Below are 18,845 nucleotides of genomic sequence, written 5' to 3' on the forward strand. Positions count from 1 at the left end.
GAGTGATGCCTGGTCCACAGGTGGGGAAAGGGGAGTGTGTGGCAGGCAACATGGCAAAAGCCACCACAGGCTATTCCCCTCAGCACATCACTAAAGGCTGGATTTTACGGCTGAAATGCCTGCCTTTACTGCAGCACCCCACGAAGAAAAGACGACGAGGAGGCACTGGCGTGTGCTGAGGTCTCTGATTCTGTAGCAAGGAAGGGCTGGGCTGGATTCCCCGTTTCCCCCAGTGGCTCTGGGAACACCCGGGCTGGGAAGGGTACACTCCTGGTGCCATCTAGTGGCACTGGGACATGGAAGGGGCCGTGGCTCCTTTGTGTTTATTATTTGCGTTGTTATTAGGGAGCATTACAAGGAAATATGCCTATGTGATGTATCAATTGTGTGGGCTGTGAGTGGCCCCTTACCAGAGTGCGAGACTTGCAGGACAACAAAACGCTGGGAACTCAACTCTGCTGTAAAGTAGGATGAACAGAGCACTTAGATGTGTCTGCCTGCCAAATAACCAGCAGGTTTAGGGGAAGATCGTGAAAGGCAGTGATGAGCAGGATAGGTGGGACGTGTCCTGTGCTTTACAGAAAGAGCTGGAGCTTGTGAGTGTGGAGAGAGGTTGAGAGGCAGTGCTGCAGAGCCAAGGACCCAGGAACCTGATTTTTTCCCACTCCACAGCAGCTGGGCTTCCTGCTGCAGAAAAGGGCTTTAGGATAAGGTTTTAGTTGGCTTAATCTGACCTAAGGCCATATGGGCACCTGAAGATGGGTTTCTGCCCTCAACCCTGGGTGCCTCCCCACCTCCTCATCATATGGCTCCTCTGACAGCAAATTAGCAGCCAAAATAAATAATCCTGCATGAGTTTGCCTTTCCTATTTGCTTTTCAGGAGCCCTGTTCCACGTCTCTGGGCTCTAGCTGCCAGCTTCACACTTCCTAACTCTCCTGTCTCCTACTGCTATCCCGGTTTTCAGCCTGGGCCCAGCTGCCTCCCCAAGCTTCCCCTTTGCAAGCTCCAGGGGCTGTGGTTGCCTGTCCTGTCCAACTTGGCTCACACAGCCTGTATGGGACCATTGCCTATTGCCCCAATGGGCTATTCTAAAAGGGGTGCCAGTCTGCCAGCAGTTTTTAAAAAATGGACTGAGTTTAAAGCAGCTGCTGGGAAAACCCCTGTGTTTCAGGGCTGGGACAAAGTACTTGCAAGAGCAGACTGTCTGGAGTTGTTTGTTATATCGTATACCCTTGCAGGGTTTTGGAAATATTGTAAAGTCGATCTTGGTTCAGAGATGAGTATTAGACTTTTTTTTCCACTGGATTCTGCCCTCTGAACTTCTCCACACTGGTCTTTTGTGCCTAACAAAGTGGGCTTGTGCTATGAGGAATGATGTCATTTTATTCCCTTCCAGGCTGCCCAGTGCTGAGAAAGATTCCAATTCTCATTCCCAGATGCTGGCTGCAGCTCCTGCTGATGGTGCCACATGGTCCATGGCCCATTATGCCCAGGTCTGCTGGGGTCTCATCCAGCATGGTCCAAACTTTAGGGGGAGACGAGGGTCCGGGAAGGGTGAGGATAAGCCCAAACTGAGGGAAGCAGCTGGGGTAGATGTTAAACGTGAGTTTTTCACTGAGAGCTCTGTGGGAGAGGGGGGAGAACCCCTCAGAGCGCAGGCTGAGGGATGACCCCTTAGCCGTGCAGATCCCTGGCACAGGGCCCGCGCTCCGGGCAGCCCCCAGCCCCTGCCCTGCCTGTGCCACCTCGTCCCCTCAGAGCGAGGGGCTCTGGCCGCCCCAAGCTGCGGACACCCGGGACGCCTTCTCCCGGCTGCCGAGCGCCGTGTGGAGCCGGGATCCGCCGCTAGATGGGAGTAAAACCTGCGGGAACGGCCGAGCCCACGCGTGGGGCCGCGGAGCGGGGGATGCCCCTCAGGGCTGGCACGGGAGCGTTTCTCCTCACAGATACGGCCCGGCGCCAGTGCCCATTGACACTGTGACTGTCGCCCATTGGCAACTGGTAGCTGATGTTCCTGAGCCCTGTCCCACCGACTTTCAGCTTAAAAACTCAGGACAGCGGAGCTGGACTCACGTGTGGAGAGAAATCTGCCTTCTCTTCGGACCATCGTGAGTCCTGACCTAACACCCAGCTGGGTCCTGGGGTGGCTCCCTGGTCCCTCAGCCTGGGGATCTTCCTTCTCCTGTCGTGTTCACACTTAGGTGTCCCACAAAATTCCCACCAATTTACGTGTCTTTCCTCCCTGGGATATCAGCCTTGGCAGAAGTGCTGTGCCCATCATTGCTTTGCCTTGTCCCTGCCATGGGGAAAGCCCTGCAGCCAAGGTCCCCTGCCTCGATGGGCTTTGGTCACCCCAGGGCTGCTGCAGCTGTCCTGGCTGTCCCTGGCTCAGGCCTGAGCTCAGAGCACAGCAGGTGTCCCGGAGAGTCCTGGGGCAGGACTTTGTGCTGCAAGGGGAGAATGCCACAAGGAACGGGGTGCACTGTGTCATAGCTCAGACCTGTGGTGATTTCTTTATACAGGTTGTCCCAGGCTAATGGGGATGAAGCTCCTGCTGTTTCATGTCCTGCATGGTCATTGGTAACTGCCCTGTCAGCAGCACTTTCTTGGCTCCGTCTTAAACCAAACAAGCCCAGGCTGGTGGAGCTCAGGCCACAAGATCATAATCAAAAATAGTCATGCCTGAAATGTTTTCCCTAAGAGTGCCTGATAGCCACAAGGACAGGGATTACTGTGGGCACAGTGGGAAATGTCTCTGCCTACCCAACACTTGTTGCAGGGAGGGAGGAGAAGTGGCAGTGACTGCCAAGTGCCCATGTCCTGTGAGGCAGACTGAGGCTCAAGAAGCAGAGCTCTGGCATCATCTTCCCTACAGCTTACCTAAAAACCAGGACCCTGGAGCAATGTGGAGTTGCCAGAAAACCTTGGGTATTCCCAACATAAGAAGAAGAGTTGAGTGAGTGGTTTCAAGACTGATCAGGGAAGAACTGCAATCACAGGACAGAGCCTGGTATCAAAGCCATTGTGGAGCTGAATTTCCCTGAAGACTGCTTTGCTTCCCTGATTTGCCTGCCCTGCTTTGCCTTTCCTTCTCACTACTGCATTTCTTTCTAGAAGCAATTTAAGTTCTTTGAGGGCCAACATCTTGTCTAGGCCTACTTTCTTTTCTAAATTAAGCTGTGTTGGTTCCCTCAGCTTTCTCAGACATCACATTTCTGGTCTGTCAGTCATTCTCCCTTTTGCCTTTTGGACTCTGGAATGCCAAGAGTGGACACTGCACAGTAGCCAAGCTCTGGCAATGACAGCTGGAGTAGGGGAGTTTCTTTCTGTGCTGTCCTGGTTACACTCCTTTTTGCATTTCCCAGTTGGAGGCTTCCTTTTTCACAGCAGTGTGCTGACACAGCCCATTCATGACTGTCATTACTCCGGAGTGTTTGAATTTTTGCAGAGGTATTACTGAATGGGCAATTTCCTCCCTGTGTTTGTACAGTTGTTTGCTTCTGTTGCATTGCCATATGCTGTTCTTGTTGTCTTTGAACTGCATCCTATTGGTTTTTTTATTTTCCTGGATAATTCTGAGATCAGATTCTGTCTCCTATTCCTGGTCACCATGCTTGCAGTTCCTGGATCTCTCGTAAGTGTTCTCTGCATTTCAGCATTCAAATCATTAATGAGTCTGACTCAGACAAGGCTTCTGTGGACTTGCACTCAATACCCCCTGCAGTTTTGCTCTGATCATGGATCTCTATCCGGTTTTGTGTCTGCTTCCCAGAAGCTTTGCAAGAGCAGACCCTCAGCCCAAGGTCTGTGTGCCCAGACCAGAGGTGTGGTACTTCCCAGACCTGTGCCAAGCCACGGTCAGCCCTCACTTATTTACATGAATGGTACTTGTGACAGTGTTAAAAACCTTGTTAAAGTCAACAGTCCCAACCATCCCACCTGACCATGAACAAGAACTTCCTTACTGTGAGGGTGACTAAGCACTGATTTTCAAAAGGAGCTTGGACACAGTCCTGAGTAACGTGGTCCAGGTCCTGCTTGAACAGGCAGATTGGACTGGATAACCTTCATGGTGCCTTCCAACATTACTCATTCCATGATTCTGCAATCCACAGCTGCTCTGCTTTCAGGGAAGTGGAACTCCTGCCCTGGAGGGAAAGCAAACAGATTTAGGCAAAACAAATTTAATTTAAAACAGTCTTGGTGTATTGTCTTGGTATCATTCTCATGCTGCAAACTCTTTAGTTCTACTGATATTTTTCTAAGAAATGTCTTTTACGATCAGCACTGCTTGCTCTTGTCTAGGGAGCTGCCTCCCACTTGGCCATTGAGGCGGATGGCTGTAGGAGGGCTTTTCCAGATACACTATGCTGGGACAAGTTGGATAGATGAAATCCACCTCTGGAAGTCTCTATTTAGGCTGCAATGGGTGCACAATTTGTTAGTGTTATCTTATTTCCTTTACTTTTTGGCAGCATCATTGGCATAAGCTGCCCTCTCTGCATGTGTGACCTCCCCTGGGCTAGTGCAGCTCTTGGGGGCTGGGCAAGTGGTGAGGGGGATGACAGAGCTTGCTTAAGCCAAGGCTGCTGCTGGAGCAGATGCACCTCTGAGCACTTAAAATTGTGTTTCTGTGGTGTTTCTCATGCCTCAGTACCAGCATCTGTGCTTCAGCTTTCCAGTTGCTCTCCAGATGCCTGTGACACGGTTTTACATTTATCTACTGGAATTTGAATTGCTTGTTTTCTTCATGTAATTCCTTCTTGAACTTCAAGGGATTAAGGAATTTATGATTCAGCTGAATTCCCAACATGCTGCACATCCTCCTACCGCACTGGGAGGTTTCTTCGTGCCTTTAATATTATGTTCTGAGGAGCTGCCTGCTCATCTAAATTCCTCTTTCCTCTTAGACCAACGTGCCCCAGGGTCTTCCCTGTTTTATCTGTGTCTGTAATCTGCCCTCATTTACTTCATTTTTCCTGTTCCTTCTGTCCTGAGAATTGACATTTCTCTGGCCATCCTGTACCTGGTCCTGTTTTCCTCTGCCCAGAGCTGAATCCTTTCTCCCACCCATGAAGAGGGGGATCAGAAAAACAGTACTGAGCCCTGCGTACTCAGTGCAGGAGTGAGGAACACTTCTTAAGGCATCTGTGGAGGCTCAGGCTCACAAGGAGCATCCTTAGAGTTGAAGCAGGGCAGCCCCCAGGTACAGCTAAATTGAGCTTCTCTGGAAGGAGTGAGGGGGACAACAGCAGAGCAGGGAACCCTGGAAGGTAACGTCAGACTGGGGGATATAAGAGGTCTGAGGAGGAGGATAGCACAGAGGCTGAGGGCAACCATGTCTCACCCACATGGGTGTCTCCAATGCTGACAGGCTCTACCCAGCACAGGGCTGTTTTGGGAATGGGAGCTATCCTGAATGGGTGAGCTCCAGATAAACCACTCCTGCAGCTGAGCTTCAGGCCGAAAAGTCTGTAGGATCCCTGGGGACACTGAGGCACATGGCCCTGGGCATAGCTGTCACACATCAATGCTGTGCCTCAGTTTCCATTCTAAAGCTGCAGTGCTGGTGCTGCATATCCTGCCATGTTTTGTCAGGTGCATCCCCACTGTGGGAAGGTGCTAGGGTTTGTCTGTCCTGTCTCATTGCAAGGCCCTGCAGGCAAACTTAAGCTGCTTTCTGGCTCATTTGTGTCCTGGGATGCAGGAAAAGAAGCGATTCTGGTAAATCACGTGTCTCAAGGATTTTGAAACTGTCCAGGCTGCCAGACATGACACAAGCTCAGATTTCAGCATGCTTTAAGCACCGTGTCAAAAGCAAGGCTGTAGTTACCAACAAAGGCAGAGTGTGGCCTGAGTAATTTGCTTGGAAAATCCAGATCCCAGCTCTCCCATTTGTGGACAAATGACAGAACACTACCCTGGAGGAACAGCATCAGTGTTTATGACACTGCACTGGAGGAACAGCACTCTGGGTTCATTTAGATGCCATTTGATTTCTATTTTCATAAAAGCAGAGATGTTTATGTTAGCCTCAAATGTTTTGCACAATGCTGGGCTGCTATGGTTTCAGCACTGATGAAATTTCCCTTTCACCTCAGATAGGATGCAGATGGGTGCCTCTCTCCTGGCCCTAGGTGAGGGCTGGGGACAGTTCCTGTGCTGGCCAGGTTCTCCTGGGACTGCCAGGCTCTGCCAGCACAGGCAGGGCAGCACTGCTGTGCCACTGAAGTGCTGAGACTTTGATACCAAGAGCAAAGGCTGTTCCCCAGCCAGGGCTGACACCTCCAGCATCTCGCCCAGGGCTGTGCTCGGAGGTGATGTCAGGGGGCTTGGCCACAAGGCCAGCAGCCTGTCCTCTAACAGCCACTGGCCTGGGGAAGGCACTGTTGTTGGCTAGAAGGATCTCCACTGAAGTCTCCACTCCATGCCTCTCTGCAGGAGAGACGTGTCCCAGTAATGAATGTGTGGTCAGTAAAGGGTGCAGTGGATGGGTCTAGACCATGAACAGAGGTTGCAGAAGCTGGACTTACTTAACTTGGCAAAAAGGAAGATAAAGGATAATTTGACAGCAACCTACATGAAGGGTGGTTATGATGGTGACAGAGTAAAATTTTTCTCAGAATCAGCAGGTGATTGCTGATCACCTTTTCAGCCCAGGGAAAATGGGCACAAGTTGTAGTTCAGAAAGTTCAGGTTCAACACCAAGAAAAAACTTCTTCCCTAGGAGAGGATTCAGCCCAGAGAGGTGGCAGACTTGCTGCCTAAAGGTTGTTGCAGACTTCTGTAGGCAAAGACACAGGATGACCTGAGCTAGTGTTGGCAGGGGTCCTGTTTTGAATGGGAAGGTGGAGTGGAGCCTCCGGAGACCCCTTCCAGCAGTGGTGTCATCCTGTGAGCTCTGTGGCCAGGCCAAACTGACTTAGAGTTTTTGTGAGTAATTATGTGTAATGGAGCATCACTTCTCATCTGACTGAAAATAAACAGGAGCTGAGGGCTCTGTGGGCTTTTGACAAGTTTCTTCCCAAGCACGGTGCAACAGGGAGGTGGATGGACCAGAGGGCTGGGCTGAAGGACACATCTGTAATTTTGTAACATTGACCTGATGTACTAAGAGAAAGGGCAAACAAAGAGAGGGAAAACATAATAGACTAGAGGAGTTTGCATCTCCTCAAAGGCAGGAGTCTTTTTCTTCACCCCACACCATGTGGGACAGACAAAGTCCCTACCAGGGATCAGATAAGAGCAGAGTAAAAGGATAGGAATTTTCTTGTGTCACTGAATGGTCCTTCCCAGACTGAAGCATGCTGGCATCAAGGACCTACATTTTTATATTGCTTCCTGGGAAGCAAGGCCTCCCAAGAGGCTGTGACAAGGCTGGAATTTCACAAGGCCTTGCTTTTTCAAGTCATTGAACCAAGAAGTGGTGCTTGCTTGGAATGTTTGTTCTTGTTGACATGACTGAAGAATAAACACATGTCCCAGCTGCACACAAGGATATGAGGCAGAGCTCCAGGCTCCCATTAAGACTAGAGCAAAAAGATTTGGGAGTTTTTTTATGAGGTGAAGTTGACTGGAATTAATAAATGCAATTCATGGAAGTTTTAAAGGGTCTCTTGTAAAGACATTTTCTATATTTAACATAGCATCATCTTTGTTTTGTTTTTCTACTGGGTGACAAGAAGAAAGAGAACAGAAGATAATTTTTGTGAAGAAATATGGGAAGACTGATTTACCAATGTGACTTCTTACACTGCTTTTGGAATTGAAAATGAGGTTTGGCAATGTCTGAGGGTGACCTTTCACAGTGTCACTCACTGCTTCTCTTGAATCTCTGGGCACTCCACCAGAATTATTAAAATAAACACAAATTTCAGGAAGTATGGAGCCAAATGACCCAATCTGCAAATCTCAAACATGTGGGGCATCTGGGAGCGGGTGCAGGATGGCAGCATGGCTCAAGCCAACCAGCCCAGCATCCTCTCCATGCCAGTGTCAAGAATAGAGATAGCTGGAGTGGTGGGAGAGGCACAATCCACCCTCTTGTACTCTCCCATACTCCAACACTTTTCAGCTTACACATTTCCTGAGCCAGAGCAGTATCTGTATTTGAGAGCCCTCAATGTTGTTTTGTTCCTTCTGTCCCTTCTTCATCCCTGATTGTTTCCTGCTTTCAGCTGAGCTTTTAGTAACCACAGCATCCTGAATCAGGAGATGTTGCAGCCTAATTACACCTTGTGCAAAAAAAGCTTCAGTTTTCTGTTTTTGGGTTATGCATCTACTGTCTTCATCTGAAACCTCTTGTGTGGGAAGAGACAGTTTTCCTATTTTCATCCTGTTTAGTATTCCACTATTCCTCAGCCTGCCATCCTCAGCTGGTCCATTTCCAGCCTGAGGAGTCCTGACCTGCTCATCCAGAAGCTCTGCCATGTCTCTGCTCTGGACTTTCTCCTCTGCTATCACCACTTCAAGGTAAAGGGACCCAAATGGCACAATTTTTGAGCTGGGGCTGCCATGAGTTTTTGTTATGACATGACTTTCTGCTCCAGATTTGTTTGCTTTCCCCCCCTCTTAGTAACTCCTCACATTTAATTTGAGGTTTCTTCTCTCTTCCTTGCATTAGGTAACACTTCTACAGAGCTAGAAATGTTACCTAATGTCCAGGGTCTCATTTGGCTCCCCTGTATTGCATGTAAAACAAGAATTTGCTTCCCTTTACATAATCTCCTCTGCCACTTGAACACCTGTTTGCTAAGCATCATAAGGTCACCTTTACTGCCATGAACCATTTGGTGTCATCTGCAACAGCTGTCACCTGCCTGTCCACCTTGCCCAGGTTTCTGCAGACATCCCAGCACAACCCTGCATAGAAGAGCAGCCTTCCAGTATGAAAATTGCACCTTATTTCCCATTTTTGCTCTGTTACTTGTCCTTGTGAGACCCTCTCACTCACCTGTTGCTCCCCAGTTTCTCTCTGAGCCTATGGCAAGAACTTTCCAAATGCCTTTTGGAAACCTCAGTAGGCTACAGCCTCTCCCCTGTGCTCCCTTGGTCCCCCCACCACAGAACCCCTGGGGGTTGCTGAGGTGCCAAGCTGGGCTGGTTCTTTCCTGGTGAATCACCATGAGACAGGCCAGAAAGGTGCCTTCCAGGTGCTGGTGACACCTGACACAGGGGCTCAGACTCTGTGGGTGTCTTCCAGGTTATTTGAAGACATCCAAGAGCTGCCTTGCTGCAGGGTCTGTGCCTGCCACCCTGCAGACCCTGATATGGAGGGAGATTGCTGGTCCCTGCTCCAGTGAAGGACAGTTCCTGGGCATGGAGCCACGCTGCAATGGGGATAATGATGCTTTGTGCTCCTCCAAGGCTCACCAACAGATTTAGGCCCTTCCCTCTTGATTCTGCTCCAAAAAGAGACAGATCTGCCAGGTTTCCTAAGTCTTTGACACTCATCTGTCCAAGCATATCACAGACCCACTCTTTCTTCTTCCACACATTACATTTGAGCTTCGCATCTCAGGGCAGAGGGTTCCCTCCTTGTCATGCCCAGTGTTTTGAATTTTGTTTCACGAGAATCACAGAGCAGCAAATGGGGACTTGCTGGTGAGGCTGCTGCCTTACACCAGGGATGTCCCATATGTGGGCTGGACGACAGCCTATGGGGAGAACCCACAGCATCCATGACAATGGCATTTCTCCTTCCTTCTGATGATCCTGGAGCTTGTTCACTCAGTTTCAAGCAGATAGGCTTTAAAGCTAAAGCTGTGAGTACAGAGAGGGTCCTCACCTTTAGATCCTGTAGATACTTTTTTTTTCAAATTCATAAATCAATATGTGAGTGGAACATTGTGGCAGAGAGTAAACGTGTCTGTGAAAATGACACACGAATGATAGCTGAGGAAAACAGATGATTTTCTGGGGTTACCTAATAGTAAAAACATTAATTTTTGTTGTGGTGGGGAAATGACCCATTTGTGAGTGGGAGGGAGTGCACATATTTGGGGCTGCTGTTCATGTGACAGTCACCCTCTCTTGGTGTGTCCCATGTGGGGCTGGCCCCTGCTGTTGGCTTACAGCAGTGCAAAGCCCATGGATTCCAGGGAGGCATTCCAGAGTGAGATGCAGACAACTTTGAATACAGGAAAGTGATTCAAATTGCCAGATTTCCAGGAGCTGCCAGAAACAAAATTGTTCCAAAGCAGTAGACTTTCTTTATGTGGGTCCTGAGGCCCTGAGTGGGAGTGGAGGTGGCCAGCTGCCCTGGGGCATGGGATGGAATTTGGGTTATTTCCTCCAGCCTGGCTTGGTTGGGTTATTCTCCTTGGCCAAGGACACAATGACCTTTCTACATCCCTTCCTTTCTGTAAGGTAGTTAAAAACTTGCTTGTTCCAGCCTGCAAAAGCTAGGAAGAAAATTCTGCCTCAAAGCATTGACTTCTTGGAGCTAAACTTCTGTAGGAATATACAGTCTTTCAAGACCTAATAACCTTCCATATCCTGGTCTTTTCCCAGCACAAATAGTTGCCCTGTATTTTCTGGCCAATTAACTTGGGTTGATTGAGATGCAGGTTCAGCTTGGCAGTATGAACAGACATGGTCAGGGAGAATGGAAAATTTCATGTTAAATCCTGTGGTAAGATTTCACTGACTTTATTCGAGGTTGGAAACTTTCAGATATAAAAGTGAAACTGAAACACGTGAAACAAGAGAAAAATTGGAGTTATCCACTGACCAAGAGGGAACGTATAGGGGAAGTGACCTGTTGTGGCAGAGCTGTGGTCTTGCTGCATCAACAAGATATTGCAGGATCTTTACATCTTCTCTGATTCCTGTGTCCATAATTTCTGTTATTCCCTGAATATGACTATTTTTAAAGGTGAAGACTGGCACCAGAGGCATATGGGCCAGCAAGAGCAGAAGGCAAATATCTCTAGGTCCCTCTGCAAGGGTGATGAGGTGTGTTTCATCATGCTGGAGCAGGAACGGCTCTTCCAGGTTGACTCTTCATTTTTCACACAGATCCCATAATGCATCTGGTCAGGGATGATGACAGAGGTGCTGGGAGGAGAGGAGATGAACAAGAATGGTGGCAGTGTATGGTAACAGCATCGTCTGATGAGAGTCCTGGAATAGCTATGGTCCAGAACAGCTGAAACCATCCACGAAGTGTGATTAGAGGGGTTGGCACTATTCATGAGCTGTCTGTTCCTCATTTGCACTGCTGTCCCTGCCACATCAGTTTTGCAACAGTTGAAGAAAAAGCAAACAAAACCCAGCCATTCATGGTGGTCAGGGAAGGAATGTGAGACTCAGAATTCCTGCAGGGATGCTCTCTGCGGTGTCCATGCCCCAGCAACATGCAATGCTGGGACTTTCCAAGTCACATCTTGCATCTTCTTGCTGGTGCCTTTTGCATCACAATTCCCCAAGTGTTGCACAGTAGATATCAGAAGGGAGGGTGGTGGGAGAGTTTGCTCCATTTCCAAACTCGTTGTCTTAGTCTGATTGAAAACCTAAGCTGGTCTGGTGGCCAAAGAGTGCCCAGGGGCCAGGGCTCAAAAACCACCTGCGAGACCATGACCAGTTGTAGGGCCAGCCACATCTATGTTTCATGTCTTGCTCTGTAAAATGCAGAACAGCCCCTTTTCCCAGTGCACAGAGAGAATAGGCACTCATCAGTGAGCTCTGATCCTGGGCACAAAGGACCATCTAAATAGATGGTTGGTCAGAGGAGGGATGAAGGCAAGAACCTCTTCTCCCATCGAAACAGCAGTGAGGTTTGAGTTGGTGGGAGTAGAGTGTGATTTCTGCAGGACTATTGCTGTGCATCTGGTCTGAAAAAAAGTGTAGTACACTTCTTGAAGATTTTTTGGCTTGGCTTGATTCCATTTATATTGGCAGTTGAAGCATGTTTCAGTGGTACCAGGCAAATGCTTTGCACTGGAGATATAAAGCAGGCAGCACCTTGTAGCAAAGATGTTTAAGGCCAGTCCTGTCCAGATTATCTATGTGCTAGATCTATGCAGAAAAAAATGACACAGAATCAGTTGTGTAGCTAAAACCAAGTATAGGTATAGAAATATGGATTGCATTATATTGAGCCGGGTTTTAGGTTATATTGATTGCAGGTTTTAGACTGAACTATACAGGCTGTGTGCATCTTATTTCTCGCAGCCATTGTTAAGGAGACTTGAGATAGCTCAAAGTTCTCTTGCCAATGTTTTCTTGTAATGAGGGATAAGTTAAAGCAAACAAACTCAAAGTGAAGCAAACACAATTCCCCTGTGTGGAGGAAAACCAATAAAAATAATGCTTATGTGCTTATTTTTGGCTTGATGTGGGCTGACCTAGTGGACACACATTGTGATGTCAGCTAGACTGGGACATGATGATATATGCGTGTACTGCTCAGAGACACCGGACAGCTCTGCTTGTGCTAAGAAAGGTGGCTTGGCTTGGGGACCAAATGGCCTCTTTCCCACAGGTAAGGCCTCTTCTCCACAGAGATACAGGCTAGAGAGAGTGTGTTGGGCAGGAAAGGAAAGTGAGAGAGCAGAGGAAACATGAGAGCAAGGGCTGAGAGGGCATGTGCATTCCTGGGCTGATGAAATTGCCAACTGTCTTGGTTCTCTGCAGGGTAAACACAGCGCCCACAATGCCAAGGAGGCTGAGGACGGCAATTGTGCTGCTGCTAGTCTGAGGGATGTTCAGCTGCCATGGGCTCCCTGTGCACCTCTGAGCTTTGTTTGCCCATCATGATTTCTCTAGGTAGCTCTTGGGAGGAGTTTTTAGCCAAATGTGAAACTGCTACCTGGGCTCCAACTGCAGAGGTTTCCTCCTCTTCACAGCTGAGCAGCCACATTGGGGATTTCAAAAGTTCACACCACTGATGAATTATCTGTTTCCTCCATGTGATAAATGAGAAAGTTCAGTCTTCTTTCCAGAGCTACCATGTCCCCTCTGGGACCAACAGTGTGTGTCCCTGACACTGGCTTCAAGAGGCAGCTTGGTGCTCACTTCTTCTTGCAGTGAGCCCCAGACCAAAACAGCACACTCTCCAAGCTCCCCATGGCCAACTCTCCACACTGCACAAACACAGTTCATTCCTCTTTTTTTTTTTTTTCCTTTCCTTCTTGACTTAGGTGGGTTGTTGTCAGAAGTAAGCAAGGTAGAAACATCTGTCAGGACCCCATTGGGATGGAGGCTGCTGATCCCCACGATCTCCAGTCCATCAGCTGATCCTGTGCCAGCAGGATCAATGCCCACTGGGAGTGGTTTCTTAGGACCACAGCAGACACTGCTCAGCATATTTCTGGCTTGGTCTAAGTCAGGGACATTTCTACCCTAGCATTGTGTAGTGCATGTGAACACTCTCTGGTTCTGTGGTCATCTCCTTCCTGCTCCCCCCTTAACTGATCTTCATAATGGGCAGCATTTAGACAGTTTGGTCTGGCTATAGGAGGTGATAAGTGATGCTTGATGACCCTCATTAGTGGCATTATTTTAATTCAACTGCATGAAGGACAAATGGGAGAGCAGTCCTATGCTGAGAAACACATGCCTCTGCTTTAAAGAAAGTGCTCTCATCTGAGTAGATGGCAGCTAAAATCAGGGCTAAGAAAGAGCTCTGGCCAAGCAGCTCAAGAAGGGCCTCTGTTTTCTGGATGCTGTGACTCAAGGCAGGGCTGAGTTTAGGACAAGATGCTGTTTAAGGGACTGATCACTTACAGATTGGTGAAGGTGTATCTGCAGGGCTGTGGTTCGTGTGGCAGAGGGGCAGTGAAGGGGCAGGGTAGGGCACTCCTTGCTCCATGTTCTCCTGCTATGTAGCTCAATTTTGGCTTGTCACACTGTTACCTGAATCCTCACCCACAATAGAATTCTGGCCTCAGACTGACTTCTGTGTGTAGTACACCTGCGGCTGAAAGCACTGAAGCTTTGCAGGTTGAAGAAATCCTTTTTGGAAAAAGAAACCTCTGCCTAACATTGTGGATACACCACATCATTTCTTGCCATGCTTGGTACTATATCGGGGGAGGGAAATAACCCATTCTCTACTTGTGTTTTTCCAAGAGAAATGAAAATGCATTAAAGAGAACAGAAACACAGGAGAGTCAGATGGTCTGAACACTGACAACATATCGTCTGTCACTGACGGTGCTCATGTGAGCTCTGGCAGCTGTTGCCTTGCCTACGGTTCAAGCAAAAATGAGTATATGCTTCCAGCTGATTGCATCACTGCCAAATATAGACCCACATGTCCTAGGCTGGTCATTATCTGACCTTGAAGACTGTGTCTCCCTGGCTTTCACTCACAGTTCTGATGTCCCTCCCATGCCTGTGCTCTCCCCAGCTGGTGCTGTGTACTGGAGACCACACCCAGGCCCCCAGGAGATACCTTTGCTGACCTCATGTGTCATGCCCTTGGCTAGGAGTATCTGGGGGAGCTGGGTCACTGTGTTACAGTGCTTTAGCCCCTGAGTGTGGTTTTGTTGTGTCTTTGGACATGGAATGCCATGGTCTGTTTGGGATAGACCATTGCTACCCAGTCACTTCATGCTGCAGTCACCCAAGCCAGGTGAAAGCACAAGCACAGGCATGTATTCATAATCTGTTCTTGCACCTGAGAAGTCCATGGCTTGTACTCATGAGAGATGGAAATGAAGGTACAAAAGGCTTGCCTGAGTCACAAACCTGCACGAATGTTCCACCAGAGAGGCTTCCTGCCTCTTCCTCCTCCTATGCTGTGGTTTATACCCATTGGGAACCTCTGACAGAGGCAGTATTTAAAGAGCTTTGCTCAGAGACCAGCTCTGGGTTCCCTTCCTGGTGCTGGTGCTAGGTCACCCCACCCTTCCCTTCCACAGCACAGCCATCCTCCTCTGACATCCTCCCAGGACATCCAGACGTGTATTACCTTTCTCCTGGGAACTCTTCCAGTTCCCTCTTTATCAAGGAGATGGACAAGCACTTGATTGCAGTGCTGGTTCTTTCCCATCTCACACACACAGGCAGACTTCCCTCCTGTAGCATCTGTCTGACAAACAGCTCTGCTGCTAGGAGAGGTGACATTGCCCCTGGCCCTGGTGACTTCTCAGCCTGTCCTAAAGAAGAATACCACTTGCACCAGACCTCACAGGCTGCCCTGATGACGCACAGGTGAAACACCTAAAAAACCAACCACGTAGCTCATCACTGGCTCAAGAGAGCAGCCACCTCAGCCTCTGAGTGACTGACATCCACCTTGTCCTTTTGGGCATACCCTGCATGTATTTGTACAGCAAAAGCTTCAGAATTCAGAGAATTCAGAATTTCAGGACTGCCCATTTGACAGTCCTGAATACTGGAAGTTGTGATAGTAGAGACTGTGAGATAATAGCATGTTTTCTGTTTTTTGAGTATTTTTTTGCATTAGGTGGGAGCTGGACATCAGGAACACTGAGGTTCTTGATGGCTCATGGACCTGGACAGGACAGAAAAGTCTTCTGCATGTTGTTTGCATTTCTGTCATAATATATTAAAGCTCCTAAAACACTGTGAGCTATGAACTCTTATGGCCTGACTTTTCTGATATTTTCCTTGCAGAGAAAGCTAGCAGAAAGAATATGACCAAAACCCATGCTACGACTCAGATATCTAAGGTCATGCTGTGGCAGAGCATGGGAACTGAAAGGGGATTTCACACATCAGCACAACCAGCTCTTGGGTCCCAGACTTCATGGTTTGAGTTGCCAAACAAAATATCCTGATTAACCCTCTTTCTGTGGAGGAAAAGTGTTGAATTTCTAGAAAACTGTTATTTGAAGGGCTGAAACTGGGCAAAAGGCTGGATCCAGAATGTTTGTAAGAAAAAGAGTTGTTATGGCAGTGGCATCTGTGTGGGGGCGCTGTGTGCATGTGTGATGCACGAGCCTTTGGCTAAGAAATTACCTATGTATTCATCACAACTCCAGTCATCTGCTCTCAAAAACCTATAGATTGTATTGCCTCCATTTCTGCCTGGAAAGCACCCCTACAGAGGATATTTCTGTGTATAGAGAGGTAAACAGACTGCAGAAATCTGCTGTGTGTTGATTCTCTTCATGACATTTTGCACATTAACATGGAGATGCTCACGTACTACTGAAAGCAAGAATTTGCTTTTCAATTCAAGCTATATTGAAATGTATGAAAATGGGCAATTTATAATTTTGAATAATAAGCTGAAGTTTGCAGCATAGAGTTGTTAATATGAGATAGTAGAAAATTACAGTGGAAAGAATAACATCATATCTGGATAGATGCAGTGTTATTTTGTACAGAAACAGACTTTTATACAAAGAGAAAATGTTACATGAAGAAATGAGGCTCTGCCTGTGGTCCACAGGGAACACTGAGTGGAGGGTTTTGAGGTAGGTGGAAGGTAGAACTTGTCCTTTTCTTAAATGTGGTTTCCACCCAAGAAAAGTTGGCTGAAGAGGTTGTTCTGGACAATGCATGAATCTGGTCTTTCTTCAAAAGCTGCTATTGATTTCATGCTGTACGTGCTGATCTGACAAAATGTTCCCCAAGTAAATGCAATCTGAGCCCTTTGAGAGAAGCTTCATAGAGAAATCAAATCAAACAAAAATGGGAGCTTGGGCAGTTCACGCATTCCACAGTAATACTTTAGTCTTAGTGATATTTTTAATGGATCTGAATGGGATGCTGAGCTGGACAGTTAAACAAAGACTTACAGAAGATTTTTGAACATGGCCAGAGACATGGTGGACACTTGAAGGCTGCATTCCCACCTCAGTCTCTGCTTCTGCAGCCTCCTGTGTTTCCCTTACTGACATACAGCTAAGGTTATCTGGATTACTCCTCATGCTGGGCTTTTTTGCCAGCTCCAGGACTAACCTCAGGATATCACCTGTGATACCTTCGCAAGCTGCCAAGGCTGCTCCAGCAGCAGGTCTAGCTCACACAGCATGTGCAAGAGTTTCCTCCCCTTTTTCGTAACTCTTTTCCAGTAAATCTTAGGAGGGGTCTTTTTGCATCTGGGAGGAGGGACACAATGCTGCTCAGAGCTGCTTTCTGCAAACCATCCATGTCCAGGCAGGACAGCAATGACACCTCTGAATGCAGTGTGACCTCTTTAGGTGACATTCCCTTCACACCCACTTGCCTCAAAGCTGGTGTGGTCCACGATTGTGGTCTAGCACAAGCTTGTCACAAGCAGGCAGCTGCCAGGATCCTGCTGGGCTGAATGCCTCTCTTGGGGCATTGGAAATACCTCTGGCATTGGGGCACTGGAAATACCTCTGGCACTCCCCATATGTTGAACAGGGAGAGTGGGTAGCTTCAGCCAAGGTTTTTGGTTCTGTATAGCCCCATGCAGATTGTGAAGGGGCTGTGTCACAATGAGTGAAGTTGGGGATAGGACCTTGGCTGAGACAAGGGATCTGCTATGCAGAAGATGACAGTCCCTGTCCCACAGCTCGGATGGTTTTCACCTCTTCTTACAGCCTTGGTGTAGAGTAAAGGGGGCTGCAATGAAACCAAATAGCAGAAACAGCCCTCTGTGAACTAGGACATAGCACTGTTAATTTTATCCTGCTATTTTCCCTAAACAGTGCACTTGGTTGAGCTCTCAGCTACACTGTTCTTGCCAGTGGGACTTGGGGGTTGGCCTCACGCCTTTAGGATAGGGCTCAAAATCTCTTGAAGACTCCAGGACCAATATTGTTCTACCTAAGGGCTTGTTACAACCTCCTCCCATTTGAGAGGAGTACTTTTGAGAGCTCAGCTTTTCTGCTAAATATTAAGTTTTCCTCTTTTATTAGTCCATTATGAGAGTTATTACAGCTCAAGTGCTCTGTCCTATTTGGATAAAAACTACTTGGATAAATAACACTGAATTCCTCGACCTCAAATGATGGTTTTTCTGGGCGCTGGTACATAATTTTCCCTGGTGTGTCCCATCTGCTGGAAGGTTGAGAGAATTGGGAGAATGTGGTCTCAAGGCCTCACTGGGTAGTGCTGGGAGACATCAGGAGACTTGTGGAGAGGTGAAAGAAGGAACTGAATACCTGAGGAGAAGACCCAGAGAAGAGATGAAAAATGTCACTGTAGGGAAGCACCCAAGCTGGTCAGTTCAAAAGGGGTTTTTAAAACCTGATGTATGGAGTATAAAACCCCTGGTAGCAAGGAGAAATGGTGCCCAGCAGGTGTGAACATTCACTTCACGGTAACCTTAAAAACTTCATACTGCTTTAAAAAAATGCGGTTCACTTTTCCTCTGTAACATGATCCTGAACAGCCAAACGGGTGTGTCTGCTCCATTGCATTTCCTCTCTTTCCCCCTAGGAAGTGGGATTCACCTCTCTTCCCATCACTATGGATTAATTTCATTGCTAGGGTGGAAATCCATGTTTCCTGCATTGATGAGTAATTCTTGAAATCCCCTGACATTAGCTGCCATCTCTATTATTGTGGCTACATGAAAGCTATTTTGTGTTTCAAGGATATCAGTGTGGTGGTGTGGCCACATCCTCCTCTAAGTCATGCAGGAAGGCAGCAATTACTCTCATGGGTTTCAGTCTACAGCACAGGAAAGCATGATTTTGCTAGAGCCACACTTAAGCTCACTTACCTCTATCCCACTCCCAAAACATCCTTCCTTCCTGGTGCTCCTGCCTGTTTGGTCCCCAGTACTGGCTTTTGACCCAAGCAAGAGGCAGGTGATGGAGCAGCAAGTGAAACTTTCCTGGGAGATGCTGGACTTGCAGCCCGTGTGCCCTAATTCCTGTTGGGAAGGAAGCTCTGCCATCCCACTCACTGCAGGCGTGCCTTTCCTCTGGGATGCTCCATGCATTGCCAGGC

The sequence above is a fragment of the Anomalospiza imberbis genome, chromosome 6 (assembly GCF_031753505.1).
Source record: "Anomalospiza imberbis isolate Cuckoo-Finch-1a 21T00152 chromosome 6, ASM3175350v1, whole genome shotgun sequence".
Classification (NCBI taxonomy): Eukaryota; Metazoa; Chordata; class Aves; order Passeriformes; family Viduidae; genus Anomalospiza; species Anomalospiza imberbis.